The sequence below is a fragment of the Anthonomus grandis genome, chromosome 6 (genome assembly GCF_022605725.1).
Source record: "Anthonomus grandis grandis chromosome 6, icAntGran1.3, whole genome shotgun sequence".
Lineage (NCBI taxonomy): Eukaryota > Metazoa > Arthropoda > Insecta > Coleoptera > Curculionidae > Anthonomus > Anthonomus grandis.
Genome location: NC_065551.1, coordinates 12,644,776 through 12,658,286, shown reverse-complemented (window position 1 = coordinate 12,658,286; position 13,511 = coordinate 12,644,776). Strand labels below are relative to the sequence as shown.

Below are 13,511 nucleotides of genomic sequence, written 5' to 3'. Positions count from 1 at the left end.
ACTAAATACCTTACAGTAGCATTAACATTAAAAATGTTCTCTTTAATTAATATAGCATATTTAATTTAAATTGTACTTTTTTACTAATTATGCTAGTTCTTTTTCCCTATACCTACTAATTTAGTTTTTAAAAATTTTCACATTTAAAGTTTCTAAATTCATGCCCTGTATATAAAATTTAATATAATTTTTTTTTACAAATTCAATTGTTGGAGTTGAGCTATCTAAATAAAATATTGAATAAAAGCGTAAACAATAGTTCATGTTTAAATGAATACATGTAAACATCTCAGCTATGTAGTTATGAGTCTGATGATGATGAGTGAACTCATCGAAATGTATTACTCTTGACAAAAAGATTGGCATTTTCATTTGTAAAGAAAAGTCTTCCCACCCTTCAAGAATGGACTTCTACTTACAAATTTTTATAAAAAGTAGCGCCTCGAACTCAATTAGCATTCCCTTTATTATTATTTTTTTTTTCCGTTTTAAGATTTAACCGCAATCGAGTAGCGCGATATTAAATGAACACCCTGTATATTGAGAACATAAAATAAAAATAAAATGAAGCCCAAACTAGAGCCCTGTGGGACTTTTTTGCACACTGGTCAATAAATAGATTTCTTATTGAATCATGATCACGTAACAAAACAAAAGTGAAATCAATCGTTAAGATTAAAAAAACTAAACACAAGCGGGAGAAAAGCCAACGAAATGTAAATTCGTGCGAGGTATAATATGTTATTATATATAGTGCATCCCAAAAGTTATGTCTAAATTCATTTAAAATTCAGAGGTGTGTTCGAAAAAAAAACGCTCGGACCCGTCGATTTTTATTTCAAGTTGCGCATTTTTGTACGTGAAGTTTGTATATACAGAGTTGCTCAAAAATAAATTACGACCATCAACTTCATTTTTTCAAATGAAAGCACCTTTTTTTATTTCATCTTTTAATTTCGCGTGGAATTCTACGTATGTTTCATGCATCATGTAAATATATAAATATTATAAACATATACGTAAAGTCAACAGTTATCGAAAAAAAGACGATTCATGTAACAAATAAAAATAAGAACAAAAATTAAGTTAAATGTTCGAAATGGTTGCCATTCACGGCTTGGCGATCAATAAAGTCTTGTTGCACATTTTCAATCATTTTCGGAGTTATGGCGCGCAGTTCTTTGCGAATTCTCTGTTTCAAGTCGTCTAGATTATTTGGCCTATTAACAAATACCTTCGACTTGAGGTATCCCCACAAAAAAAAGTAATGGACTTTTTTGGTGTTAGGTCAGGCGACCTAGCAGGCCATTTGATGGCTCGTCTCCTTCCTATCCGTCGATTGGGAAAGGTTTCATCCAAAAATGCACGCACAGTGGCAGCATAGTGCGGAGAAGCGCCATCTTGCTGGAAAATTAGTTCTTCGTCAGGATAGTCTGGGTCCAATATCGACAATTTTGTCTGTTCACACTACCATTCAAACAGAACGTGGCTTTATCGGAAAAAATAATTAATAATAGTTTGATACTAAATTATTATTTAGGTTGCACATGTTTTGTAAGCGTTCTCAAAACTCATTTCGCCTATCGAAATCGTCATTAAATAACTCTTGCACAGGAATAACTTTGTAGGGGTCATATTTGTGCTTTTTTACTATTCGGTGAACTATAGATTTTGCCATGTATAAATTTGCCTCAATCTGCGACAGAGGAGTGCATGGATTTTCTTCCAAAGAAAGCAAAACGTCAAGTTGTTCATTTTCATCTCGAGCAGGATGACCAGATTTCGGCAGATCTCTAACATGACCGAATTCTCTAAATGTAGCCTCTATTCTACTCACCACCTTTTGACATATCGGAGGACGATCAGGATGGATTTCATTGAATAATTGAGCAGCTTATCTTTGAGTACGTGTTCTATCACCAAACCCAACCATGCACAGAATTTCTATTTTTTCTCGTTCCGTTAACTTTACCATTGTGAAAACCGCAACTTTGCTCATAAACTTAACACTTGACAATATCTGTTTGGCGTACAACTGTCATACAGTTTCTATGAAAATACACGGTCACCAGCCAACAATAAAACCATGGATGAATGGAATTTTGCTCTGTATAAAAATTCTCAGAGATAAGGTGACTCGTAAGGTGAACTACAATAATAATGTTTGGTCGTCTTTTTTTCAATAACTGTTGACTTTAGGTATAGGACATGATGCATGAAACATACGTAGAATTCCACGCGAAATTCAAAAATGAAATAAAAAAAGGTGCTTTCATTTGAAAAAATTGAGTTGATGGTCGTAATTTATTTTTGAGCAACCCTCAAAAATACAAACTTCACGTACAAAAATGCGCAACTTGAAATAAAAATCGACGGATCCGAGCGTTTTTTTTTCGAATACACCCCTAAATTTTAAATTAATTTAGACATAACTTTTGGGATGCACTGTATACTATTAAACGACTTGAAAAAGCACCAAGATTTAATCTAATGTCATTTGACGCAAAGTGGTATTATAACATCTTTTCGGAAACCAGACTGAGAAGTAGGAGTAATGGAGAATTTATCTAAAAATGACCACATTTGTTAATAGATATATATTTTTTTAAATTACTAAGATCCTTATTGTCCTTAAATCATTGTATTTTTGTATTTGATTAAATTTTGGGGGCGAAATGACAATCAATGCAGTTAGGCTTATAAATCACATAAACTTAACTTTAAATATTAGCATATCTTTAAGGCCCTGTGGGTTGTGGCCTTTAACAAAAATCATAGGAATATCCTAAATGTGCGGATTGTACCAGTCAGATCAAAGAAAATATATTAATACCAGTCCCACGTTGACACAATTTATCCTGAAAAAAACCCATTTAACTCGTAAAATAATAAAAAAACTGGCAGCTTTAAAAACAATTTATATTCAACAAAAGCTAAAAAATCTACTCACAGACAAACAAAGCAATTCCGAGCAGTCGGCGACAAACCCGTTTGAAAAATATAAATTGTTTAATTTTTCTCTACCGGGAAAATGACGAGGTGAGGGGTGGGGTAAAAGCATTGTAGCGAAGAAAAGGCAATTACGGCGGAGTGGTACGCTGTGGCAAAAGAAAAGCCCTTAGGGCTATTTAACTTTTAATATAGCCGACGATGGCCACAGCCTTCGAGAAGTTATTTTAATATCGTGATATTGTGACGCGCAACCCGCGTCCACTATTAAAATTTTCTTTTTTGCTTTCTGAATGGCCTCCAGCCTCATCTGGTGCCATCTTGTGTCTCTTCTACGCCTTTTTTATTTAACTTAATATTTCCTAATGGCTACAGGGCGGTTACACTATTGATCCTAAAGATTTTTTCAATATACTCTTAATGTGAAATCAGCCTAAGGCAATAATAAGTCCATTATACTCTTTGTTTTTCTCTTTAATGTTTCATTTAATAAGAATATATTATTAAGCTTATTAATATTAGGGCGGACATTTATTGACAGAAACTGCGTTTCTCTGACGTCATCCCCTCACGCCCCAGAGCCTATGCCAATTTTTTTAAAAGAAGAATAGGGCTCAAGTGATATTTTGAAATGCTCTATAAATGGCAAATAGAGTCGTTCACTTTTTACCATCTTAAAATAAAAATATCTAACTTCTGTTAGTAGTAACTCTCTGTTTTTTTTGAATTTCGCATCCTTGTTTCCAACCCAACCCAACCTTGTTTTCAGCATTTGGCAATAATGCCTTGAAGTTTTACTTGTCTTTTCCCTTTAGTGTGACAAGTGACCAATGACATTGTAGCTATATGATTTAGGGCCGGTATTATAAGACTACTTTGACAGATAGCTTAAAGTTAACTAGTGGAATAACGTCACATGTCACAGTTAACTTCAAAATGTAGAAGTTAACCTTATTGGGTGGATGGGGTATCAGTTAAAGTTGACTTTATAAAAAAATCCTGGTTTTTGACATATATTCTGTGAATAATTTTGCATATAACCTAACACTGAAAGAGCTTGTATTCCTCGACATATTTTTTACTGCCATCTGGCGGTAAAAAAATGAATATATCTCCTCGAGGCTACTGGACTATCAAGCATCTGATATATCGTATAAAATGCCGCCATTTTTCATAGCTTTTAGCTTGTGGAGGCTTTCTTTCTAGAAGTATATCTACGGCCAAGCTAAACCAAAATAAAAACACGAAAAATTCATCTTTTGACAGTAGCACATAGCGCTAATAACGTCTCAAATACGAAGAAGAAGCAATGGGACCTTTATAAAACTGACATTTTATTGCCAAGGGTATTTTGGTGGTTAAAGTTAAAGAAAACTTTTGAAAAATATTTATAATATCGGCCCTTAAACATGTAACCTAGAATTTCAGGACGTTCAATGTCTATGCTAAGCTGTGTATACAGCAAGGCGAACACCGGAGTCGGTTTCCTCACCACTCGCTCTTTGCTCTGCGTTTTCTGTCTCTTCTACATGTTCGTTTTTCTCTCGCGATCATGTAATCCAGTATTAAGCAGAAATGTTAGCCTGCTTTCTCAAGGTTACATTGTATTCTTGTTATTTTGTTTTTGTGAGCGCATCAAGGAGACTGGATACAAGGAGACTGATCTCCGCGCTTTCCAAATGAGCTGGCGCGTACGCAAATTTTAACACTGGATATACACTTTGGTAACTGGATTCGCAGAGTAGGCTTGGCGCCGTCAACCTTACGGACTTGGCGCCAAAAGTGTACCTCGCTCTAATTGGTTATTCTGCACGTTGTTTTAATTTTTACTTGCGTCAATTTCTAAAAAGAGATTTTTTTATAAACAATCGTTTTAATTTTATTTTTAATGCGGATAAGGTGTTGTAACATCTGCGGTTGCATGATCAACTTCCGTTCTTATAGGGAGAAAATAAAAAAGAGAAAAGATAGGTTATAACTCTCCACAGGTCAGAATATTATTATACAGTGCGGCTCTTAATCGTCGTTCCCTCTTATTTTTTAAATGCGTTTATATAAAATTTTAAAATTTGGCACATATCATTAGCAACCTAAATACTACTTTTTGGTCCGTAGCTCATTTTGCAAAACTTTAAAATAACGGCGGTACGCCATTTGGAAGCATAAAATTAAATAGAAAGGGGTGTCTTTTAAATGATGCAATACATCGTTTGAAAGCTCCCACTGATTGCTTTAAATATTACAATCCTAACAAGGGGATATTGGAGATGAAAATCTTTGTTTAGGGAATTAAGACTCAGCCAGACACGTTACTAAGGATTTTACCTCAATAAGAAAACCTAGAGACATGAATTATGGTATATAGCTTCCCTACATAACCCTTAAACATTGTGCGAAATAATGTTAAAATTTTATTCTTGACAAGGCGGCATTGGAGGTAAAAGTTTTCGTTTAGGAAATTAAGACCCAGTAAGACATGTTATTAAGGATTCTACCTCAATAAGGAAACCTAGAGACATGAATTTTGTATAGCTTTCCTATATAACCCTTGAGCATTGTGCAAAATATTATTTATAAATTCCATTCCTTTTAGAGGCCTTATAATTTAAAGTCATTACTTCTATCCATGGTAAAATGGCAGCCTTTCAAATTCTATTTTTATTTCCATTTAAAACAATTAAACTTTAGGTACTACAAAGCAAACTAACTGTAACTATGTCACTATAAAAGATATTGAAAATATGCATCATTAAATTTAAGGCAGTTAAATAATCTATTGGAGAACTCTTCACGAACATTTTGGAAAGTGGCAACATCAATATTGCTATATGCGTCAATTATTCTTTGACGTAGATCGAAGATAGATTCTGGCTGGGTAACGTAGACTTTTTGTTTCAAGTAGCCCCATAAAAAAAGTCCAGAGGTGTAAGATCGTGCTGTAGCGTTTTTTTAAAGATGGTAGGTAAATAAATATTGCTACACAGCGAACGGCAGCTCTATATTGGTGGGTCTTTGGTCGTAGGTTGATAAATACTTACCACATTACCATAAATCAAAAATAAGTTCACTCAATTTAAATCACAATACCTTTTAAGCCCCTTTAACTCACATTAACTCATTATTTAACTGTTTTTAAATACTGAAAAGGTATTTTGAATAGAACAAGACTTTCGGATCAGATTTCAATGAGGTTTATTATAAAAATTCCTAATCAAATATGTACACAAAATATATGGAATAATTCTTCTGATTCAGAAATAAGAACTAAATTAAAAATGCATTGAAACCCTTTTTATTATTTTTTATACCCCATAATATCAATTATTTTTGGCAAAAGTTAAATATTAAAGTAATACAAGTTTCAAACAAATATTGGGTAAATAATGATTTTAAACAGAATGTTAATATTATAAGAAAATCATAACTGGCCTTAAATATTTTCCAACTGGAACTAGGTGATTAACCAAGTGGTCACTTCGAAAGGTGTTGCTTAGTTTTAGTCAGGTACTTGAGCTAAACATGGTATTGGCATGGCGATCAGTGACAATATACAATCAACACGTTGAGAAACAATCAGTTAAGTTTAGGTCAACATTCTAGTCTTAAAACTTTTGCATAAACAGAAAAAACCCTGGAAAGACAAAAGCCTTATTATAATCAACAGTATTATAGATGTATAAAAGAGGTTTTAAACAGAAATAGATGAAAGGACTTACCTCAATCATGAGGGTTTTTCAAAAAAGAAAGTTTCGTTACACGTGACTATCGGATTTGACTCTACTATAACAGCATTTAAAAGAATTCAAGAAATAATCACTCGGCATTGTTATTTTAATGATACTTTAAGACATACTTAATTTAAAAAGAGCCCCAAAATTGAGCCATTTACAGATAACATCCAAAAAGGTCTTCACAGGTGTGTCTTTCACTTGCCCCCAAAGCGAAAAGAAAGAAACCGTTCCTGTTAAAAACGTCGTTCAACTCAGTGACATAATGACAAGGCATCTGTTTATGACGGATAGTGGCTAGAGTCCGTCATGACGAGACTCAGTACGAGATGACGATCATGACGAGAATCAGTACCAAGTGTATCACAACGCTTAAACTTGAAATAACCTCGAATCTTTGTATCGATTTTCATCAAGTGGAACCGATTACGGGTTAGGGTAAAAGTTTGGATATTGACATAATAGTAGGGCTGTAAAGGATTTAAATGTGAAAGTAAATAATAAATAAATTTAGAAAAACTAGTCAAAACAATAAAACGCTACAGAGCTATTTGACGAGCAATCCACCGATTAGGGCAAGTATTAGTCAAATATTCTCTAACATTTCTGCTAAAGTGAGGCGGAGACGCAGTTTCAGCAGTTCAGGATCGGTCTCCTGTCAATTTTGGTCTAAAAAGAGAAGTCCAACAACGTGATTCGCTAATAAATGTGTGGGCTACACATTTATTTTTGCCGGGTATTGTGTATGTGTTTCACAAAATATGTAGGAATTTACGTCGCTCAAATAACGGACATTTTGTCTATAAACATTACCATTGAAGCAAAAAGTACATTTATCACTGAAACAAAGGTTCTTCACATAAGTAGGCTGGCATCCTATTCTCTCGGTCGTTACTTCGCATAATTCCATACGTCGATCAGGATCATCTTCTGTCAATTGATGAACCATTTGAATTTTATACGGATGAAATTTACGTTTTTTAAGTACCCTTTTCACAGCAGATATATCACACGTGTCACCAACGGTGGAAGTAGACTGTTATGGTTAGCTGCTATAATATTCACCTGTTTTTCTTCTGGATAGCAGAAACACTTTGGATTCTTCCGACTGGCAACACTACCTGTCTCGGTAAATTTCTAAATTAGCTTTTTTTTCATTCTTTTTTTTTTTTTAATTCTTTCCGTCTCATGTACATTATGGTTTCTATCGTAAATGAAATTTATTTTAATTTTTTTAGCAAGGCGACGTGGATCACTCATTTTCGATTAAATCAAGGTACAAAAACGGTACAATTGCACTGAATGATATAGCAAAACAATTTGTTTAAGACAATTATATATTTTGGCAATAAATTACAACTTTTTGCGTTCTTATAATAATTTCCTGATAAAGGAATATGCCTCCCGTAAACTAAAAATGAAGGGGTAAAGCCAGTTACTTCATGCTTTGAGGTATTTATTGCTTGTTGAATTCTTGGTATATGTTTGTCCCAATTATCATATGAATCTATATAACTACGTATAGCAGTTCCAATTGTACGATTAGTTCTTTCAACAAAGTTGCATTGTGGTAAATAAAAAGGATTAAATCTGATATTGAAATTATACATTCTACTAAGATTTGCTAAAGTTTTAGATGTAAACTGACTGCCATAATCGCAAATTAGTAAAGATGGAGGACCGTGCACTGAAAATACTCTATCTTCCAATATCTGTTCAATATATTGTGATTTAGAACTTCGCAAAGGAAAAATTATAATATATTTTGAAAACCAACAGGAAACCACAAAAATCCACTTATTCCCTTTCTTAGATCTGGGAAAAGGTTCCATAAGATCTACAGCAATAACCTGAAACGGATATGAAACATTTTTCTCCTTACCCATCAAACCCATGGTAGCAGTATTACTAGTCTTTTGAGCACCACAAACCAAACAATTTTTAACAAATTTTAAAACATCCTGGCGCATTTTTGGCCAATAATAGTATTCCTGGATTCGATTTAGGGCTTTTAGAAAACCAAAGTGTCCACATTCAGGGGAACTATGACAAGAATTTATCAACTCAGTCCTTTGAGGTTTTGGTAAAAACATTTTCCATTCAGGAAGATTTACATTCATAGGGAGTCGATTTGGAATGAACTTAAAAACATAGTCTTTTTCAACCTTCCATTGGGGATAATTTTCTGGCTGAGCTACAATCTTTTGACGCAAGTTATCAAAATAAATATCTATTCTGTTTATATCAACCTCTCCAATCACCATTTCATTACTTAAAGAGTTATGATCATCCTCTATTTCTTGAGAGTTATGTAATCGAGACAATGCGTCTGGGATAATATTCTGAGAACCTTTCCTATGAACCAAATCAAAGGTATGTTGTTTCACACGAAGTTCCAACGAGCTAATTTACCACTGGGATTCTTTAACGAACTTAACCACAACAAGCTATAGTGATCGGTGATAACTGTAAATTCGACTCCTTCAATATACGGATGAAACTTTTCAATATTAAAAAGGACAGCCAAGCACTCTCTCTCAACAACAGAATAACTTCTCTCAGTTTTAGTGAGAGACCTGCTTACATAAGCAATAACTTTTTCTTCCCCATCTATCATCTGAGTCAATACTCCTCCTAAGCCTGTATCACTGGCATTACTCTGAATAACAAATCTTTCTAAAAATCTGGTTGTGAAAGGATTGGTGATGAAATTAACAGCTGCTTTATTTTGATAAATGAAGCCTCTGCAGCATCAGTCCATATAATTGATTGACCCTTTTTCCGTCCTTTAAGTAGATCATTAATAGGAGACATCAAAGTAGAAAAATCTTTGATAAAACGGCGATACCAGGAGCAAAGTTCTACAAAACGCTTAATTTCCGTAGTCGTCCTTGGACGAGGATAATTGATCATAGCGGAGACCTTATCCGGATTAGTCCTAGAGAATTCGAACCCACGATATAACCTAGGAATTTTAAAGAGGTTTTAAAGAAATCACATTTTTCTAAATTGACCGTAAGTCCAGCCTCTTGCAATTTTTGCTTAATTTCACATAAGAGATTAATATGAGACTCAAAAATCACTTCTAATATGCCACAAGCTATCATGAAAGTCTACTAAAATTCCAAACTGTTGGGCAAAATCATAACCAAAAATAAATGCTTGGGACAGAGAAGGTACAACTAAAGCATTCACAATCTCGCAATGATTATTAATATAGACAGGTAAATCAACAGTTCCTTTTACCACCTGCCTTTTACCATCAGCAGTACAAACATTTTTAAGCTCTGGCTTGTTAATTTCTCGTCCCAATTTATTTAAAATACCTAAATAACCCTTAGAGCCTACAACTGAAGAGGTAGCCCCAGAATCAAGCAAAACTATAATGAGCACATCAAACAACTTTACACGTATATATCGTCTATTATCTAAAGGTTTATTGATGAATAGTGGTGAAATTTGTTCTTGAGGGCAAACTTTATTTTTTATAATAGTAGTTTTCATGAAATTAGAAACCTTAGCAAGCCATCAATGTTCCCAGCTCAATTTGTTAAAATAGTTAGGTTTAAAATTTAAGTTTTTAAAAAATGTGTTTAATTTACGTTGATTATTAGAAAATGTGAAAGAAGTTATAGAGGCTTGAGGGATAGTAGTGGTGACATTGCCTCTATGAAACACCTCCTTAGTCGTTTTTTGCCTGACATTTTTTACAATCTTTTACTTTGACATTTGATTCTCCACATTTAAACTTCCAACATATTAACTCTTTCTTTATTTTATTAGTTGATTTATGTTCATGATTTTTGGAGCCTTGCTGTATATCATGAGAAGTACTAGGTTTATTTACAAATTCTTCCACTGAGTTTCTATTTTTATTATTATTTTGAAAGAAAGGTTTTCTATTAGAATAATTTTTAGAAAACTTGATTTTAGAAAATTTATTAGTAGATACTTCTGAAATATTATTAATTTTATTTGTATTCTTTAAATAATCAGATTCTTCAAGTTTCCTACAAAGCTCAGAAAGTTGAGAATTGGAATTAATTTCTATTAAAGCCAATCTATCAATGAAGTCAGGCAACAAATTATTCTTAACAAACTTAATCTTAGTACATTCTGCTGACACACGAGAAAGCCTAGGAAAAAGAACCTCCAAATGAGCAATGAAAACTAGAGTATTTTCTCCCTTCTTTTGTTTTCTTTTCTTAATTTGATCCCAAATTTCATCTTCTATATCATCATGTAAAAAATCTCTTTTTAATTTATTTACTAGGGAATACCAATCACTAATAGTTGACTTGACACTCCTATACCACACAAATGCATCACCAGCAAAAAATTCTGCTGCAGACTGAAATAACGTATCCTCAGATACATCTCGAGCCTGAGCCAATTCAGTTAAGGTTTCCAAAAAATTATAAAGTTTTCGAGAATCTCCATTAAACTTAACTTGCCATTCACTAATGGGAACATTTCGAGTAGCACAATGGACTATTGGAGCAGCTACATTTACAACTGGAGCAGAAGAATGAGTTACTGGTTCTGAATCAGCATTGGGAAAAATTTTGTCAAAAAGATCAGCTTCAAGAGCTAGACAAGTGGCTGTAATTTTCTGACTATAAGCTTGAATTTCTTTAGCTTTTTCTTCAAACATAGGAATATTTTTAGCCCTACCAGCTAGCCCTACCAGCCAACATGAGACAAACGAGATTTCATTCGAGCAACAGTTGACTCAGAAGCTACACCCTCAAATTCTTCAATGACACTTGCAATGGAATCTAAACTCTTTTTAATGTCAGCTTTTTCCCTATCATAATCTAATTTAACTCTACTAACCTGTAAAGTTATGCTAGATCCCGGAGAAGTTTGTTCCTTTTTTAGAATTCTCAATAAAATCCTTCTTTTGTCAGCAACGTTTCGAACAGTAGCAATTAAACGAATTTTCAATTCATAATCCAGTTCATGTTCTAACAAATGATTCAAATTTGTTCCAAAGAATTCAAGAATAAAATTAAATTCAAAAAAAAAAAATTAAATGTCTGAAATGACCTCACCTAAGAGACTTGGTGGCATGAAATGAAATTGATCTAGGTTGACTTTATATGACAAAACAATATGAGAGCACAATATCTCTCAAAAATTGTAGAATTAAAACAATGTCAGTGGCACAATGATGCATAAACCTTTGTTTAAGGGATGACTGTAAAAAAATTTGTACAGAAAAATTTAAACTTTTAGTGAGCCAAAACTAATGTTTTTTCCAAATATGGAATTGCTTAATTGTTCAAATCAAACACAATTGTAAATAGTCTGGGTTGGTTCTACAGGGTGGAACCATTTGAATTGAAAAATTGCAGTATTAAATGTTACTGTATGTAATAGCAGTCATTAGTCTTGGGTATATCGAAATTGAAGAATAATAGTTTTAAAAACAATTTATTAATCTGTATCACCTTGTATAACCTATGCATATGTTACCCATAAATTATGTTTCTTTCGAAAACTATTCTGACTTTTAGTTTTCTTCAGTATTTCAAATCCCAAATACATTTGCCATATAGAAACCTAAATGAAGTGGTGATAGCATGTATAATTAAAATGTGAATTTCCATAACTATCCAAAAAAATTTTAATTCTGTTCAGCAACATTTCCGGAATCCAGAATAATAAAGGAAGTGAAATGTTTACAAGACTATAAACTTCTCAAAGTTTAATTTAACGATATTAATAATATATATTTTACTTTTCTAATTGTGATTCATTACAATTCGAACATTAAAGATATCTTGTCACTAAAAAATTATTAAAATCCCCTTAATGTCCCAAACACTATGCAAGTAAGTACATACTTTCTCATGCACCCAGCATACACTAAACACACTGTATTGTCGCAGATTGTCAAATCATAGTCCTTAACAAGGATACCTCAAAAAACAATAAATATCAAAAATATCATATATAAACACTTTCCAAGCCAGGGTTTTCCTTCAAATTGTATACACTCTGTATACCAACAATTACTAATAAAATTATGGCCAATAAATTATAACCAAATTTGATATTTGTTTTACTCAAAAACAATAAGCATTACTTGAGATTCAAAGCACTCTAAAACTCCACCCATCCAAGGTATTATCAATATTTTGAAAAAATTAAAAAAATAGATCAATCAAAAATAGCCAATCTGGGCCCGACGTTTATGGGCGTCATTTTCTGTGGCGTTAACTTTACAGTGTTACTATTTTGCCAAGAGTTTGCAGACGGTAGCTCAGAATTATTGGAGGCTTGGAATTGTTCGAAGGTTCACTTATGACTATTAAAGAATCTAAACTTGATTATAACTAATAAATAAAAGGGCGCCACTTAGTTTTTTTTTTATAAATGAGAGAAAACTAAGAAAAAGACTTGGTATATAGGTTTTAATTAACAATTAAATGACCCTGGATAAAGTAGATTTAAAGAGGCAAAAAAAATATCTTAACAATACAACCAAATTATATTTACATCAAAGATATGTATACACATCATGTTCTAATCTGTTAAATGTTAATAATTTATTATGAATTAAAATATGAATAATGTTGATATGATTAAAGTAAGTTTGACAAAAGTAACATTTAAATTATGATTTCGCTGCTAGGTAGATTTCAGCATTTGAAAAATAAATTGCAATTATTAAAGTTTTTTGTATATATTTGTAGTACGCAGGGGAAAGTTCATGAACCTTTTTACCTAAGGCATATCAGCCTTAAGCGAGTTATATCTACTTAACTACCAAAAAAGGTGCTGAAAAATACTGAACAAAAAACTAAAATTATAGATAGGAAATTGACG

The 13,511-nt window shown here is 32.8% G+C and overlaps 1 protein-coding gene and 1 long non-coding RNA gene across 3 annotated transcripts in view; one reads left to right on the top strand and one right to left on the bottom strand.

Moving 5' to 3' along the window:
• The window catches only part of LOC126737338 (extracellular serine/threonine protein CG31145), a 601,920-nt gene that overhangs the window by 398,242 nt on the left and 190,167 nt on the right, over positions 1-13,511 (top strand). The gene's annotated exons all lie outside the window — the stretch shown is intronic.
• LOC126737342 (uncharacterized) lies at positions 6,226-6,946 on the bottom strand. Its single transcript, XR_007660999.1, has 2 exons — positions 6,666-6,946; positions 6,226-6,580 (listed from the first exon to the last, which is right to left on the bottom strand). It is a non-coding gene; the product is annotated as an uncharacterized LOC126737342 (long non-coding RNA).